Source organism: Delphinapterus leucas, chromosome 7 (assembly GCF_059928025.1).
Source record: "Delphinapterus leucas isolate spDelLeu-1000000601 "Yukka" chromosome 7, BTC_Dleu_Yukka2, whole genome shotgun sequence".
NCBI lineage: Eukaryota > Metazoa > Chordata > Mammalia > Artiodactyla > Monodontidae > Delphinapterus > Delphinapterus leucas.
Genome location: NC_143135.1, coordinates 81,891,843 through 81,911,167, shown reverse-complemented (window position 1 = coordinate 81,911,167; position 19,325 = coordinate 81,891,843).

Below are 19,325 nucleotides of genomic sequence, written 5' to 3'. Positions count from 1 at the left end.
GTTTGAAATAAATTTTGTACTGTTAAAATTGTTGAGGCTTTTCTCGTGTCCTAATATGTTGTCTCACCTAGAGAATATTCCATGTGCACCTGAAAATAATGTGTATTCTGGGTTTTTTATTAGTTTGTTTGGCTTGTTTTTTGTTTTGTTTTGTTTTTGGATAAAATGTCTTGAAAAATATCAATTAAGTCTAACTGTTGAATTTTGTCATTTAATATCTCTGTTGTCTTATTAATTTTCTGTCTGGAATTTCTGTCCATTGATTTCAGTGGGGTGTTAAAATCTCCTGCTTTTATTGTATTTCTATCAGTTTCTCCCTTTATGTCTGTAAGTATTTGTTTTATGTATTTAGGTGCTCCTCTACTGGGTGCATATATATTAATGAGTGTAATATCCTGTTCTTGTATTGATCCTTTTATCATTGCATAGTGATTATCTTTCTTTTTGGACTTTGTTTTAAGTCTATTTACTCGATATGAGTATTGCAACCCCCACTTTCTTTTCATTTCCATTTGCATGAAATATCTTTTTCCATACCCTTACTTTCAATCTATGTGTGTTCTTCGCCCTAAAGTGGGTCTCCTGTAGGCAGCATATTGTAGGCTCTTGTTTCTTTATCCAATCTAACACTCTGTGTCTTTTGATTAGAGTATTTAGTCCATTGACATTTAAGGTAATTATTGATAGATATATATTGTCATTTTAAACCTTTTTTTCCCATTGATTTTATATTTCTTCTTTGTCCCTCTCTTTTTCTTTTTGCTTTTCCTTTTGTGCTTTGATGGTTTTCTTTTGTATTATGCTTGGCTTCTCTTCTTTTTGTTTTTTGTGAATCTATTGTATGCTTTCGATTTGTGGTTACCCTAATTTTTAAGTATGTTAACTCATTACTCTATTTGCTTTAGACAGGTAGTTGCATAAGCTCAAACACATTCTAAAAAATCTACATTTTCTTACTTCTCTCCTCCACATTTTATGATTTTGATGTCTTATTTTACAACTTCATGTTTAACCTTTTGATATTCATTGTAGTTATAGTCACTTTCACAAAACGTTTTTGGGTTTTTTTAAATCTACTTACTGGCTTATTTAACTGACCTACAATTCTTTTATGTACTTGATTATCCTATTGTGATTTTTCCCTTTCCTGTAGATTCTTGCTTCTTTTCTATTTCGAGAAGACCTTTCAATGTTTCCTTTAGGATAGGTTTAGTATTGCACATTTCTTTTTTTTTGCAGTACGTGGGTCTCTCACTGTTGCAGCCTCTCCTGCCATGGAGCACAGACTCCAGACGTGCAGGCTCAGCAGCCACAGCCCATGGGCCCAGCCGTTTTGTGGCATATGGGATCCTTCCGGACCAGGGCACGAACCCGTGTCCCCTGCATCGGCAGGCGGACCCTCAACCACTGCGCTACCAGGGAAGCCCTGCACATTTTTTATCTCTCTCTCTCTTCTAAATGATAGTCTTGTTGGGTAAAATATCCTAGGTTTTCGGTTTTTCCCTTTCAGGACTTTGAATATATTGTGCTACTCCCTGTGGCCTGCAAAGTTTCTGTACAGAAATCAGCTGATAGCTTTATTGGGGTTCCCTTGTAATTAATTCTTTGCTTTTTACTTGTTGCCTTAGAATCTTTAACTTTTGCCATTTTGATTATAATATGTCTTGATGTAGGTCTGGTTGGCTTCATCTTGTTTGGGACTCTCTGCACTTCCTGTACCTGGATATCTGTTTCCTTCTTTAGGTTTGGGAAGTTTTCAGCCATAATTTCTTCAAATACAAATAATTTCTTTCAATCCCTTTTTATCTGGGATTCACTATTACATGTAGATTGACATATTTTGTATTATCCCATAAATCTTGTATGTTGCTTTCCTTTTTTTTTTTAATTTGTCTTTCTATCTGCTGTTCTGATTGGGTGATTTCCATTATTCTATCTTCCAGATCACTTATTTGTACTTCAGCATTATTTACTTTTCTATTCATTGCCTTTAGCTTTGTTTTCTTCTCAGAAATTGAGTTGTCTAGTTTTGATTGGTTCATCTTTATAAATTCTACTTCCTTGTTACAGAGACCTGCATTTCTATAAATAGCCTTTCTTAATTCCTTTAGCATTTTTATTACCTCCTTTTTGAACTCATGGTCTGGTAGACTGAAGAGGTCTGTTTAATTGTCTTTCAGGAGATTTCTCTTCTTCTTTTAACTGGGAGTGATTCCTCTCCTTTTTCATTTTACTTATTTTCCCTTGACTCTATTAATTTAGGGAAAATAGTTATTTACCATGGTCCTGAAGGGCTATTTTTTATGTGAGAGTGTCCCTGTGTAGCCTACATAAGTCCAATTTTTTTGCTGTGAAGGATGTTTTTAGCATGGATGCCTGCCATGTCTTTCCTTGGGTGGCCTTGAGGAAAACGGTGTTATTGATGGAGGGTGTTATTGGTATTGTTGTGACCAGAGCCTGCACTGGACATTGAGCAGGGCATCTTCTTTGCTCTGTAGTTGTCACAGCTCTGTTGGAGGCAGGGTCTACTCCTCAGTTGTTTGAGAAAGCCTTCAGATCCAGTTCTAAGGTATGGTGTGTGGTAGATAGGACTGCAGCACTCCCTCTGGGAATGGAGCCACTGTGTATTCTTCACCAGGAACTGTCCACCAGTACATGCACTCTTTGATTTCACCTGTCATCTGGTGTGGCACTCGCAAAGTAAATTATCATTGGCACTGTACTTGACCCTGCCTCCACAGTGGGCAAACTGGTAATTGGCTCAGATTCCACTTATGCTCACCAACAAAGCCTGCTATGGGTGTGCCATTAATCTTCCCCAGGCTCTGCTGCCAGCCATGAGCTGCACCCGCTGTTAGCACAGGGAGAATGAAACTGCTATGGTGAGCCCCCACCCCTCCTTTTGTGTGTCTTAACAATGGGGATTCTATGTAGGACTTGGGCTCCATCCTGCACACACAACCAGTTGTGACCCCAACCACACTTCAGGCCCTTTTGGCTGTCTCCCCACCACCAAACTGAGTCCTCTTCCTGGGTCTGTCTGTTGAAGTCTGAGTTTCAGCACCTAGCCACTTCACACAACAGTAGACACCTGTCTCAGGCTGGGAGGTGCAGTGAGGTCTGTCCTGGTCTCTCTCTGTCCTGCCTGCTGCAAACCAGCTGCTATACTCTCCTCTGAGTATGTGTGGCTCTCTATCTATTCTGGCTGACCTCCTAGCCAGTACATGATGTTCTCACGGTGAGGGAACATTTCTCCTTTCACAGATCCCTCCCAGGGACACAGTCCAGTCCCAATTCCTTTTTTTCCCTTTTATACTACTCTGTTACATAGTGATATTTCTTGTAGCTTTGGTAGTATGGGGTCTTTTGCCAGTGTTCAGTGGGTATTCTGTGAGAATTGTTCCACATGTAGTTATATTTTTGATGTATTTATGGGAGGAGTTTAGCTCCACATCTTTCTTTTCTGCCATCTTGATTACCACCCTCTTTTCCTGCTTTTCTGTTCTTTATTTTATTTTTCTCTCTCTAATAATTTTATTACTATTATTATTTACTCCCTACTGCTAACTTTGGTTTTAGTACTTTTCTTACTTCCTCAAGGTGTACAGTTAGGTTGTTGATTTGAGATCCTACTTCTTTTTAAATATAGGTGTTTAGAGCTATAACTTTCCTTCTGAGCACTGCCTTTGCTAAATCTCATCACATTTGGTGTATATTTTAAAATTAATTTCCTGTTATATCTTTTACTCCTGTGATGCTTGAGTGTGTCTTTTAAGTTTTCACATAGTTGTGAATTTTTTACTTTTCCTTCTGCTATTGACTGCCACCTACATTCCATCGTTGTCAGAGAACATATTTTGTATGATTTCAATATTTTGTAATATACTGAGGCTTTTTTTGTGGGATAACATATGACTTACCTTGGAGAATGTTTCATGTGTTCTGAAAGAATGCAATTTACACTGTTTTGGATGACCTGTTCTACATATGTTTATTAGTTCTACATATGTCTACATATCTAGTTGGTTTATAGTGCATTTCAAGTCCTTTGTCTCTTTGTCGATTTTCTGTCTAGGTGTTCTGTCCATTATGGACAATAATCTATTGAAGACTTAACTACTATTGTGGAGCTAATGTTTCCTTTAATTCTATTAATAATTGCTTCATATATTTTGGGGTTCTCTTCTTTGGGGTAAATATGGTTAAAATTGTTATATTTTGTGATAATTTGAGCCTTTTTATCAATGTGTAATGCCCTTCTTTGTCTTTTGTAACAGTTTGACTGAAGGTCAGTTTTGTGTGATATCAGGATCACTATGCCTGCTGTCTTTTGATTACAATATGCATGTATTTTTTTCCCCATTCTTTCACTTTTAATTCATTTGTGTCTCTAGATCTAAAGTGAGCTTCCTGTAGAAAACATTGGTGTTGTGTTGTTGTTGTTTTATCCATTTTTCTCATCTATGGCTTTTGATTGGAATGCTTAATGCAACAGTTTGAAAGTTAAAGAAAAAGAATGACTTACTTCTATCACTTTCCCATTTACTTTTTATATGCCTAATAGCTTTTTGTTCCTCATTTCCACCATTACTGCATTCCTTTGTTTTTAGTTTTTTTTTAATAATAATATGTTTTATTTTCTTCTCATATCTTTTTTGTGTAGTTTTTAGACATTTTCATTGTGAATACCACTAGGATGACACTAAACATCCTAAAATTATGTTCAAATTGATGCCAACTTAACTTGGCACACACACACAAAAAAAATACTCCTGTCTCCCCCTGCCTTATGGTGTTACAACGAATTACATCTTTATATATTGTGTGCCCAACAACATAGACTTATAATTATTTTTATGAATTTGTCTTTTAAATTTTATAGGAAATAAAAAGTGAAATTACAAACCAAAGGTATAATTGTACTGGATTTGTTATTTGGCCAGATATTTATCATTACCAGATACCTTTACTTATTAATACAGCTTTGAATTACAATTGCCCTTTTAACTTACCCTAAAGGATTCCCTTTATCACTTCTTATAATACAGGTCAAGTGGTAATGAACTCAATTAACTTTTGTTTATCTGGGAATATCTCAAGTTCTCCCTCATTTTTGAAGAACATGAATTCTGGATAGAGTATTCTTAATAGTTTTTTCTTTTAGCACTTTAAATATCATCCCACTGCCTCCAGGAATCCATGATTTCTAAGAAGAAATTGGCTATTAATCATATTGTGAATCCCTTTTACTTGATAAGTTGTCTCTGTCTTGCTGCTTTCAAGATTTTATCTTTGTCTTTGAACAATCTCATTATAGTCTGTCTTGGATAAGGTCTATATGAGTTTATCTTACTTGTACTTTGTTGAGTGTTTTGGATTTGTAGATTTTGTCCACAGTCTATGTTGAGATATTTTCAGCTGCTATTTCTTCAAATATTCTCTGCTTTTTTCTCTTTTTTCCTTGCGGTACTCCAATAAAATGTATTTAATGCAACTTGATCATGTGGCACGAGTTTGTTGGCTCTTCTCATTCTTCTTTAATCTTTTTTCCTTGCTCTTCAGATCAATAATTTCAATTGTCCTATCTTCAATTTTGCTGTCTCTTTCTCCTGCCTGCTCAAATCTTCTGTTAAGACCTTCACTAGTGAATTTTTGCATAACTGTTATTTCAACTACGGGATTTTCATTTGGCCTTTTAAAAAAATTATTGCTTTACTGTTATTTTCATTTTTCACACATTGTTTTTCTGATTTCCTTTAGTTCTTTTTGTTTTCCTTTAGCATTTTGACTGTATTTAAGACTATTGTTTAAAGTCTTTGTCAAGTAAGTTTGCCTTCATCAGAGATGGTTTCCCTCCATTTGTTTTATTCCTTTAAAAGGGTCATTCTTTTATTTATTTTTTTAATATCTTTATTGGAGTATAATAGCTTTACAAAGGTGTGTTAATTTCTGCTGTATAACAAAATGAATCAGCTATATACACATATATATATATATATATATATATATATATATATATATACATATCCCCATATCTCCTCCCTCTTGCATCTCCCTCTCACCCTCCCTATCCCATCCCTCTAGGTGGGCACAAAGCACAGAGCTAATCTCCCTGTGCTATGTGGCTGCTTCCCACTAGCTATCTATTTTAAATTTGGTAGTGTATATATGTCCATGCCACTCTCTCACTTCATCCCAGCTTACCCTACCCCCTCTTTGTGTTCTCAAGTCCATTTTCTACAACTGTGTCTTTATTCCTGTCCTTTCCCTAGGTTCTCCAGAAACGTATTTTTGTTTCTTTTTAGATTCCATATATATGTGTTAGCATACAGTATTAGTTTTTCTCTTTCTGACTTACTTCACTCTGTATGACAGTCTCTAGGCCCATCCACATAACTACGAATAACTCAAGTTCCTTTCTTTTTATGGCTGGTAATATTCCATTGTGTATATCTGCCACATCTTCTGTATTCATTCACTGTCAATGGGCAATTAGGTTGTTTCCACATCCCGGCTATTGCAAATAGAGCTGCAATGAACATTGTGGTACATGACTCTTTTCGAATTACGGTTACTCAGGGTATATGCTTAGTAATGGGATTGCTGGGTCATATGGTAGTTCTATCTTTAGATTTTAAGGAACCCACATACTGTTCACCATAGTGGCTGTATCAATTTATATTCCCACCAATAGTGCACCCTCTCCAGCATTTATTGGTACATTTTTTGGTGACGGCCATTCTGACTTGTGTGAGGTAATACCTCACTGTAGTTTTGATTTGCATTTCTCTAATGATTAGTGATGTTGAGCATTCTTTCATGTGTTTGTTGGCAATCTGTATATCTTCTTTGGAGAAATGTCTATATAGGTCTTCTGCCCATTTATGGATTGGGTTGTTTGTTTATTTGATATTGAACTGCATGAGTTGCTTGTATAATTTGGAGATTAATCCTTTGTCAGTTGCTTCATTGGCAAATATTTTCTCAAATTCTGCAGGTTATCTTTTCACCTTGTTTATGGTTTCCTTTGCTGTGTAAAAGCTTTTAAGTTTCATTAGGTCCCATTTGTTTATTTTTGTTTTTATTTCCATTTCTGTATGAGGTGGGTCAAAAAGGATCTTGCTATGATTTATGTCATAGAGTGTTCTGCCTATAGTTTCCACTACGAGTTTTATAGTTTCCAGTCTTACACTTAGGTCTTTATCCATATTGAGTTTTTTTGTGTGTGTATGGTGTAACACAGTGTTCTAAATTCATTCTTTTACAAGTAGTTGTCCAGTTCTCCCAGCACCAGTTATTGAAGAGGCTGTCTTTTCTCCATTGTATATTCTTGTCTCCTATACCAAATATAAGGTGACCATATGTGCATAGGTTTATCTCTGGCCTTTCTACCCTGTTCCATTGATACATATTTCTGTTTTTGTGCCGGTACCATACTGTCTTGTTTACTGTAGCTTTGTACTATAGTCTGAAGCCAGGGAGCCTGATTCCTCCAGCTCCATTTTTCTTTTTCAAGATTGCTTTGGCTATTCAGGCTCTTTTGTGTTTCTATACAAATTGTGAATTTTTTTGTTCTAGTTCTGTGACAAATGCCATTGGTAGCTTGATAGGGATTGCATTGAATCTTGAGATTGCTTTGGGTAGTATAGTCATTTTCACAATGTTGATTCTTCCAATCCAAGTTCATACTATATCTCTCCATCTGTTTGGATCATCTTTAACGTCTATCATCAGTGTCTTATAGTTTTCTGCATACAGGTCTTTTGATTCCTTAGGTAGGTTTATTCCTAGATATTTTATTCCTTTTGTTGCAGTGGTAAATGGGAGTGTTTCCTTAATTTCTCTTTCAGATTTTTCATCATTAGTGTATGGCAATGCAAGAGTTTTCTGTGCATTAATTTTGTATCCTGCTATTTTACCAATTCATTGATTAGCTCTGGTAGTTTTCTGGTAGCAACTTTAAGATTCTCTATGTATACTATCATTTCATCTGCAAACAGTGACAGTTTTACTTCTTTTCTGATTTGGATTCTTTTTCTTTATTTTTCTGATTGCGGTGGCCAAAACTTCCAAAACAATGTTGAAGAATACCAGTGAGAGTGGGCAACCTTATCTTTTCCTGATCTTAGAAGAAATGGTTTCATTTATTCACCATTGAGAACGATGTTGGCTGCGGGTTTGTCATGTACATCCTTTATTATGTTGATAATATCCTCTATGTCTACTTTCTGGAGCGTTTTTATCATAACTGTGTGTTGAAATTTGTTGAAAGTTTTTTTCTGCATCTATTGAGATGATCATATGGTTTTGCTCCTTCAATTTGTTAATATGGTTTATCACATTGATTGATTTGTGTATATTGAAGAATCCTTGCATTCCTGGGATAAACCCCACTTGATCATGTTCTATGATCCTTTTAATGTGCTGTTGGATTCTGTTTGCTAGTATTTTGGTGAGGATTTTTGCATCTATGTTCATCAGTGATATTGGCCTGTAGTTTTCTTTCTTTGTAATATCTTTTTCTAGTTTTGGTGTCAGGGTGATGGTAGCCTAGTAGAATGGTTTGGGAGTGTTCCTCCCACTGCTATGTTTCAGAAGAGTTTGAGAAGGATAGGTGTTAGCTCTTTCTTTAAATGTTTTGATAGAATTCACCTGTGAAGCCATCTGGTCCTGGGCTTTTGTTTATTGGAAGATTTTTAATCACAGTTTCAATTTCAGTGCTTGTGATTGGGCTGTTCATATTTTCTATTTCTTCCTGGTTCAGTCTCTGAAGGTTGTGTTTTTCTGAGAGTTTTTCCATTTCTTCCAGGTTGTCCATTTGTTGGCATATAATTACTTGTAGTAATATCGCATGATCCTTTTTATTCCTGCAGTGTCAGTTGTTACTTCTTTTTTTATTTCTAATTCTACTGATTTGAGTTTTCTCCCTTTTTTTCTTCACTTGTCTGGCTAATGGTTTATCAATTTTGTTTATCTTCTTAAAGAACCAGCTTTTAGTTTTATTGATCTTTGCTATCGTTTCCTCATTTCTTTTTCATTTACTTCTGATCTGTTCTTTTTGGTTTCTTTCCTCCTGCTAACTTTTGGGGTTTGTTTGTTCTTATTTCTCTAATTTTTTCAGGTGAAATGTTAGGTTTTTTATTTTTGTTTCTTGAGAGAGGATTTTATTGCTATAAACTTCCCTCTTAGAACTGCTTCCCGTAGGTTTTGGGTCGTCATATTTTTATTGTTATTTTTTTCTAGGTATTTTTTAATTTCCTCTTTTATTTCTTCAGTGATCTCTTGGTTATTTAGTAGTGTATTGTTTAGTCTCCATGTGTTTGTACGTTTTGCCATTTTTTTCCTGTAGTTGATATCTAGTCTCATAGCATTGTTGTCAGAAAATATTCTTGATATGATTTTAATTTTTTTAAATTTACCAAGGCTCGATATGTGCCCCAAGAAATGATCTATCCTTGAGAATTCTCCATGAGCAATTGAGAAGAAAGCATATTCTGTTGTTTTTGGATGGAATGTCCTATAAATATCAGTTAAGTACATCTTGTGTAATGCATCATTTAAAGCTTGTGTTTCCTTAGTTATTTTCATTTTGGATGATCTGTCCATTGATGTAAGTGGGGTGTTAAAGTCCCCTACTATGATTGTGTTACTGTTGATTTCTCCTTTTATGGCTGTTAGCATTTGCCTAATGTATTGAGGTGCTCCTATGTTTGGTGCATAAATATTTACAGTTGTTATATCTTCTTCCTGGATTGATCTCTAGATCATTATGTAGTGTCCTTCTTTGTCTCTTGTAATAGTCTTTATTTTAAAGTCATTTTTCCTGCTATGAGAATTGCTACTCCAGCGTTCTTTTGATTTCCATTTGCCTGGAATATCTTTTTATATCCCTTCTGTTTCAGTGTGTATGTGTCACTAGGCCTGAAGTGGGTCTCCTGTAGACAGCATATATACAGGTCTTGTTTCTGTATCCATTCAGCCAGTCTGTGTCTTTTGGTGGAAGCATTTAATCCATTTACATTTAAGGTATTATTGATATATATGTTCCTATTACTCTTTTCTTAATTGTTTTGGCTTTGTTATTGTAGATCTTTTCCTTCTCTTGTGTTTCCTGCCTAGAGAAGTTCCTTTAGCATGTGTTGTAAAACTGGTTTGGTGCTGCTGTATTCTCTTAGCTTTTGCTTGTCCATAAGGATTTTAATTTCCCTGTCAAGTCTGAATGAGATCCTCGCTTAGTAGAGTAATCTTGGTTGTAGTTTTTTTCCCTTTCATCACTTTAAATATGTCCTGCCTCTCCTTTCTGGCTTGAAGAAGCTCTGATGAAAGATCATCTGTTAACCTTATGGGGATTCCCTTGTATGTTATTTGTTGTTTTTCCCTTGGTGCTTTTAATTTTTTTTTGTATTTAATTTTTGATAGTTTGATTAGTATGTGCCTTGGCATGATTTTCCTTGGATTTGTCCTTTATGGGGCTCTCTGCTCTTCCTGGACCTGATTGACTATTTCCTTTTCCATATTAGGGAAGTTTTCAATTCTAATATCTTCAAATATTTTCCCATATCCTTTCTTTTTCTCTTCTTCTCTGAGACCACTGTAATTTGAATGTTGGTGCATTTAATGTTGTCCCAGAGGTCTCTGAGACTGTCCTCGATTCTTTTCATTCTTTTTTCTCTATTCTGCTCTGCAGTAGTTATTTTCACTGTTTTATGTTCCAGGTCACTTGTCCGTTCTTCAGCCTCAGTTACTCTGCTATTGATTCCTTCTAGAGAATTTTAAATTTCTTTTACTCTGTTGTTCATCATTGTTTGTTTGCTTTTTAGTTCTTCTAGGTCATTGTTAAACATTTCTTGTTTTTTCTCCATTCTATTTCAAGATTTTGGATCATCTTTACTATCATTACTCTGAATTTTCTTTTCAGGTAGACTGCCTATTTCCTCTTCATTTGTTTGTTCTGATGGGTTTTTACCTTGCTCCTTCATCTTCTGTGTGTTTCTCTGTCTTCTTGTTTTGTGTAACTTACTGTGTTTGGAGTATCCTTTTTGCAGGCTGCAGGTTTGTATATCCCCTTGTTTTTGGTGTCTGCCACCAGTGGGTAAGGTTGGTTCAGTGGGTTGTGTAGGCTTCCTTGTGGAGGGGACTGGTGTCTGTGTTCTGGTGGATGAGGCTGGATCGTGTCCTTCTGGTAAGCAGGACCACATCCAGTGGTGTGTTTTGGGGTGTCTGTGACCATATTATGATTTTAAGCAGCCTCTCTGCTAATGGGTGGTGTTGTGTTCCTGTCTTGCTAGTTGTGTGGCATACGGTGTCCAGACCTGTAGCTTGCTGGTCATTGAGTGAAGTTGGGTCTTAGCACTGAGATGGAGGTCTCTGGGATAGCTTTTTCTGTTTGTTATTACATCTGGCCTGGAGTTTTCTGGTGGATGAGACCCCCTGAACTTGGCTCTCCCATCTCAGTGGCTCAGGCCTGATACCCGGCCAGAGCACCAGGACTAAAAGGGTGCTTTACTGTTCTGTATGCTTTGTATTTTTTTGTTGTTGTTGAACACTTGAGATTTGAATACTATTGTATGGTAAGTATGGAAATCAGACTTTTTCTCTTCTCCAGGAATTACTTTTATTTTCTGATTTTTGAAACCTATAGTTTTCTGTTTGTTTAATGACTTTTACAAACTTTTTTTTCCCACTGATATGATTTTTTTTCTTTAGTGTAGTTACTGAAGTTTCTGTTCCATAATTTTCTGTTCAACTAATATTTTCACAGAGCTTTCTTGAACCCCAAAGTCTACAAACTAAGGTACAAATAGAGAGACAAACACCTCTTCCAGTCTATACAGATTGACTCAATGTGACGACATTCATTCAAAGCTTAGCTGGGCTTGCATTGAGTCTAGGGATCAGGCTAAAATTAAAGATGAAGGTCTTCTCAAGGCTTTCCTGGTAGCGCAGTGGTTAAGAATCTGCCTGCCAATGCAGGGGACAGGGTTTGATCCCTGGTCTGGGAAGATCTCAAATGCCACAGAACACCTAAGCCCATGAACCACAACTACTGAGCCTGTGCACCACAACTACTGAGCCCATGTGCTGCAACTACTGAAGCCAATGCTCCTAGAGCCCATGCTCCACAAGAAAAACTACTGCAATGGGAAGCCCATGCACTGCAACAAACAGTAGCACCTACTCTCCACAACTGGAGAAAGCTTGCACAGAAATGAATACCCAGTGCAGCCAAAATTAAATTAAATTAAAAAGTTTTTAAATCTCCCATCTTAAAAAAAAAAAGATGAAGACCTTCTCAAGTTATTTATTAGCATGCCTCTTACCCTGGGCATGCACATGTCCACTTAAATTCCCCAATATGCATGGGTGATTTTGAAAGCCTTAATTTCTCTATGAAATTCTACTCAGTATTTCTTCTGACTCTCAAGGATTCTATTATTCATTTCAACCATAATCTTCTGACCTAGGAATCTGTGAGTTATTAGTTTGGTTTGCTATAGTTTCAAACAATGTGCATCTCTCTCTGGACTGAGTTCTGAGTAAAGTGAAGCTGAGACAAGCATTATAAGCACTTTAGACAGATTTATTTTATGAATAAATTCTCATTGCTCTATGTAACCTCTATAAGCTTCCAACAAATAAAACAGTATGATATAATCAATATATTTGTGCATCAAAAACATGTATTTTCCTAGACTTTTAAGCAAAAATGTGTAGAGGGGGAAAGGAGAACATTGAGAGAGAAAAGAGAGAAATGGACATATTTTCCCTCTTTTTAATGTTTTAAGGAAAAATGAAGGCAGATTTGATTTTCTTTCTATTTATGAAAGAAAAAAAAATGGTTTCTCCACTAAAAGAATACATAAACATGGAACCGTAAATAAAAGAAGAGTAATGAAATGCACTGTTATTGTTTTCAAGAGACGGTGCAAGAAATTATGTCAAGTAAAATAAATGTTTCAGTCAATTCCCCACAGGCCATCCAACAGCTGTCTAATAGTTTCTGTTCAATTATTTGATGATATGTGTCAACAAACAGTCCAAGCTTGATTACTCTTTCTAATTCTCCATTAACAAAATATTCACTCACTAGGTGCATAGGACTGCTTGCTGAGTGTTTTCTGTCTGGGAACTCTTCCCCAACAGGCATAGCAATATGCAAGCAAATATTGTCTCTTCTTATGGCATGGCATACATTAAAGTCTGTGAACCATCATGACAGTTTCTGTCCAAAGTGAATGGGATGCTAAAAAAAAGTGAGACAGGTACACTGTGCCTTGAGTAAACTGTCATCAGCATGATGATTGGATGTTATAATAAAACACTATGTGGAAGTGGAAGGCAGCAAATTCTGTTCATATTCTGTAGTAATTGACTATCCCTTCCTTACCTATAATGAAATTTGAAACAGAGACACGTTTGTTTCTTTGTTTTTGTTGTTTTCTATGCATTAATTATTAAGATTTAAAAAGTTTACAGAGTGGTATTCTCAATTGCACTCAGAGGTCTTACTCCTTTTATGCAAATTTAATATCTGTCCTCCTCTATATTACTTAAATATTGTTCAAAACCCATACTGGGCTTTTAATTCCAAAATAAAATATGGACAAGAAAATGAATCAAGACAGAGTGGATAATATCAAAACAATAAAATAAACTGGCTCATGAAACATAGCTTCCCCTACATTGGAAGATTAAGCAGTGGTGAGACTCTCTCAGAGATGCAGTCAATGGTATTTCTCATTAAAGTAGAAGGCTGGACTAGATGGCAGATAAATTCTAATAGTGCCATTAAAAGTAGTTACTTAGATTCATTGATCTTTTCTATTTTGTTAGTGTCTATTTTATTTATGATCTGATCTTTATCATTTATTTACTTCTACTAACACTGGATTTTGTTTGTTCTTTTTCTAGTTCCTTTAGGTATAAGGCTACATTGTTTATTTGAGATTTTTCTTGTTTCCTGAGGTAAACTTGTATCACTATAAACTTTCCCATAGAACTGCCTTTGTTATGTACCATAGATTTCTATTGTCATGTATTCATTTTCTTTTGTCTCTAGGTATTTGTTGATTTCCTCTTTGATTTCTTCAGTGACTCATTGGTGGTTTATTATATCATTTACCCTTAGGTATTTGTGCTTTTTGCATTTTTTCTTTGCAGTTGATTTATAGTCTCATTGTGTCATGATCAGAAAATATGTTTGACATGGTTTCAGTTTTCTTAAATTAACTGAGGTTTATTTTGTGGCCTAGCATGTGACCTATCCTTGAGAATGCTCCCTGTGCACTTGAAAAGAATGCATATTCTGCTGCTTTCAAATTCAATGCTCTATAGTATCAGTTAAGTCCATTTGGTCTAATGTGTTATTTAAGGCCGGAGTTTTCCTTATTGATTTTTTGTCAGGGTAATCTGTCCATTGATGTTTGTGTGGTTTTAAAGTACCCTAATATTATTGTGTTACTGTCACCTTCTCCCTTTATGTTTGTTAATATTTGCTTTATGTATTTAGGTGATACTATGCTGGGTATATATATATTTACAATTGTTATATCTTCTTGTATTGATCCCTTGATCATTGTATAGTGTTCTTTGACTCTTGTAAACATCTTTACTATAAAGTCTATTTTGTCTGATATAAATATTATTACCCCAGTTTTCTGTTTATTTCTATTTACACTACTCTATGTCTTCTGATTGGAGCATTTAGTTCACTTACATTTAAAGTAATTATTGATATATATGCTTTCATAGGATAAAGAAAATTGATAAAACTTTAGCCAGACACAGCAAGAAAAAGGGCCCATACCAATAAAATCAGAAATGAAAAAGTAAAAGTTATAAACAACACCACAAAAAAATAACAGAGCTCTACAAAAAAATATATACCAATGAAACAGACAGCCTAGAAAAAATGGACAAATTCTTAGAGAGATACAGTCTCCCAAGACTGAACCAGGAAAAAATAGAAAATATGATCCAATCAATTACCAGTATTAAAATGAATCAGTAATAAAAATATTTCCAATAAATAAAAGTCTGGGATCAGTTGGCTTCACAGTTGAATTCAATCAATTATTTTAAGAAAAGTTAACACCTATCCTTCTAAAACTATTCCAGAGTGCAGAGTAAAGATTTCTTCCAAACTCATTCTATAAGGTCAGCACCACCCAGGTAAAAAAACCATAAAAAGATATCATAAAAAAAGAAAATTATAGGCCAATATCCCTGATGAACATAGATGCAAATATCCTCAACAAAATATTAGCAAACTGAATTCAACAATACATTAAAAGGATCATACACCATGACCAAGTGAGACTTATCCCAGGGATACAAAGATTTTTTCATTATCTGCAAATAAATCAATGGGATACAATATATTAGGGAACTGAAGAGTAAAAAATATATGATCATCTCAATAGATGTAGAAAAAAGCTTTGGACAAAATTAAACATGTTATCTCCAGAAAGTGAGAATTGAGGGAACATACCTCAACATAATAAAGGTCATATATGGCAAACCCACAGCTAACATCATACTCAATGGTGAAAAGCTGAAATTATTTCCTCTAAGATCAGAAACAAGACAAGGATGCTCAGTGCACTCTCACCACTTTTATTCAACAAAATATTGGAAGCTCTAGTTACAGTAATCAGACAAGGAAAAGAAATAAAAAAGCATCTAAAATTGATAGGAAGAATTAAAACTGTCACTGTTCACAGATGACCTGATACTATATGTATTAGAAAACCCTAAGGATACCACCAAAAAACTACTAAAGCTCATCAATGAATTTGATAGTTTCAAAATACAAAATTAGTACACTGAAATCTGTTGCTTTTCTATACACTAACAATGAACTCTCAGAAAGAGAAATTAAAGAAATAATCTCATTTACCATTGCATCAAAAAGAATAAAATACCTAGGAATGAACCACCTAAGGAGGTAAAATTACTGTACTCAGAAAACTATAAGACACTGATGAAAAAAACTGAGGATGATACAAGCAGATGGAAAGATATATTGTGTTCATGCATTGGAAGAATTAATATTGTTAAAATGAACATAGTACCCAAAACAATACAGATTCAATGCAATACCTATCAACATACCAATAGTATTTTTCACAGAACTAAAACAAATATTTTTAAATTATATGGAAACAAAAAAAACTCTGAATAGACAAAACAATCTTGAAAAAGAAGAACAGAGTTGGAGGAATCATGTTCCCTCACTTCAAACTACACTACAAAGCTACAGTAATCAAAACAATAAGATACTGGCAGAAAAACAGCCACATAGATCAATGGAGAAGGTTAGAGAGCCCAGAAATAAACCCATCAACCTATGGTCAATTAATCTATGACAAAAGAAGGAATAATGTAAAATGGAGAAAACACAGTGTTTTCAATAAGTGGTGTTTGGAAACTAGAGAAAACCACTACATGTAAAAGAATGAAATTAGATCGTTCTCTCATACCATATAGAAAATAAACTCAAAATGGTTAAAGACCTAAATTTAAGACCAGAAACCATAATACTTCTAGACGAAAACAGAGAGAATACTCTTTGGCATAAATCGTAACAATATATATATTTTTAGGTCTGTCTCCTAAATCAAAGGAAATAAAAACAAAAATAAAGAAGTGGGACCTAATAAGCCTTAAAAGCTTTTGCACAACAAAGAAAACTGTGGACAAAATGAAAAGACAATGTACTGGACAGGATAAAATATTTGCAAATGATAAGACTGATAAGGGTTTAATATTAAAAAAATCTTAATAGCTTATACCACTCAACATAAATAAACTCAATTTAAAAAGGAGCAGAATATTTGAGTAGTCATTTTTCCAAAGAGGACACTCAGATGGAAAACAGGCACATGAAAACATGCTAGACATGGTTAATCATTAGATAAATGCAAATTAAAACCACAAAGAGATACATCTTACACCTGTCAGAATGACTATCATCAGAAAGAACACAAATAAATGTTAGTGAGGATATGGAGAAAAGAGAACCCTTCCCACACTATTGGTGGGAATGTAAATTTGGGCAGCCACTGTGAGAAACAGCATGGAGGTTTCTCTAGAAACTAAAAATAGAACTATCATATACCTAGCAATTCCACTCCTGGGTATATATCTGAATAAAAAACAGAAGCAGAAACACTAATTCAAAAATATACATGCACCCCAATGTTTGTAGCAGCATTATATGCAATTGCTAAGATATAGAAACAACCTGAGTGTCAAAGAAGTGGATAAAGTGGATAAGGAGAGGGAATGGGGGAGGGCCAAGATAGGGGTAGTATATTATGAGTTACAAACTATTATGTGTAAAATAAATAAGCTACAAGGATATATTGTACAACACAGAGAATATAGCCAGTATTTTATAATAACTGTAAATGGCATATAACCTTTAAAAATTCTGAATCACTATATTGTACACCTACAGCTTATATAGTATTTTACATCACCTATACTTCAATGAAAATATTTTTAATAAATATGTGTTTGGAGAAGTCATTTGATTTCCTCCAATTTTTTTCTACACATTTTAGTCAGCTTTCCTGATTGTAACAATCTATACATATTTTACAAGCATTCAGTTATGATTTATGGAGATTAACATTTATTGAGTACTTTTTAGGTTCCTAACACTGTGTCATCAAATGTCATTAATTTTTCTCCTTAAATCTATAAATATAGGAATTTAGGGAGAAGAAATAATGCCATGTGGCCAAGGTTTCTTTACCTAGGCTATTTGTTAAAAGGTGTTATTCAAAAGCTGAGGCAGGAAACTCAGGATGATAAAAAGTTTGAGCCACATAGAGTTTGAGATCTTGGTGAGCACCAGTAGAAGATATCAAATGTGATTGAGGAACACTTAGAATTATGGACTAAATTCATTTGAGTGAAAGCCAGTTGCAGGATATTAACCATATTAGTCTCAGATATCTTGGAACTTGAACATTAGCTCAGCAGGTCCATTAATAAGAAAGGGAACAGAGGAAGACTTGTTCAGAACATCAAAGGAGCACAATCTTCAATATTTGTCTCCTAATAGCTTTATTGATATGGAAAGCTTATGTAACTCTTTATTAAGGATATTTAAGCTGTGGCTTGGGCTGGTGGTAAGCAGGGTTGAGGGAGGGTGCATATTCTGTTCTGAAATTGGCAAATAGAGGAGTTATGGAAAGTGAAGCTGCAAGAATTATATTAATCACAGTAATTAGGTTTACAGAAAAGCAATTTTCCAATTATTCTCAAATTCAAGAATTTATTGAGCATTTACTTGTGTTTAAGTGTAAAGTAAATAATACAGGGTATGACTTCATGGACCTCATTTAGTTTAACAAAAAGAGTAAATTAGTTTAGTGATGAAAAGAACAGCTTACTCCTCATCAAATTCTTTTTGGCAAACCTGCTTATTTAAATTTTTTTTATTTGACCTAATAATACACAAATTCCTTCATGGTAAATGTCATTTTAATCATGTTTTTTAGTCATTTGAAACAGTGAAAATAAATGTATCATATTTTTTCCTGGAGTGGGAAAAGGAAGTCTTCATGAAGGCAGGAGTGCTTCTGAAGAAAAAGTACTTTTTCTGAAGAAAAAGTACTACTGACAGAATAAATACCAGAAATACTATCTTGTACATGGTTAGAGTGGTACCAAAACATATTGCTCCAACCATTTCTCTGCCAGTGTCTTTGATATTTCATATGTCTTAGGCATGAAAATCTGTAATTAAAAATTTTTATTCACAGCCTTGCCTTTTCAATATTGTCTAATTTTTACCTCCATTCTCAAATTAAACTACTTTACGATTATATTGCTGAAGGTAGATGATCATGATATTGGTCCTGATTGTAATATCTTGCTTTACTGATGCACAGAGTCTGTTTCCTTTATTATCTATTTATGCTAGACCCCTGCCAGTTATGCTGCTGTGTGCTAGAATGCTCTGAAATGTGTGGCCAATGATTCTGTGCAGCACCGTCCTCCAATCTAATTTAACTTTGCCCTAGACTTTCATAACAATCAGAGGCTTTCTTATTGGCATTTTGAATTCTATTGAGCAGAATTTACTTCCTTTGATCCACTGACTTAAGTTCTCTGATGCCTTTCCAACCTTTCTTGGAGGGTTTTCCTTATCCCAAGTTCTCAGATTTTGGCATTGCAACCCTACTTGTTGTTTTCATTTAAGGAAAAAGAAAAAAAGTTAACATGCTCTAGGACTTATACTCTATTATTCTTCCCTTTATCAGTTTTGTGTATACATACATTTGTGTGGCAATCTCAGTAATCGTTCATGA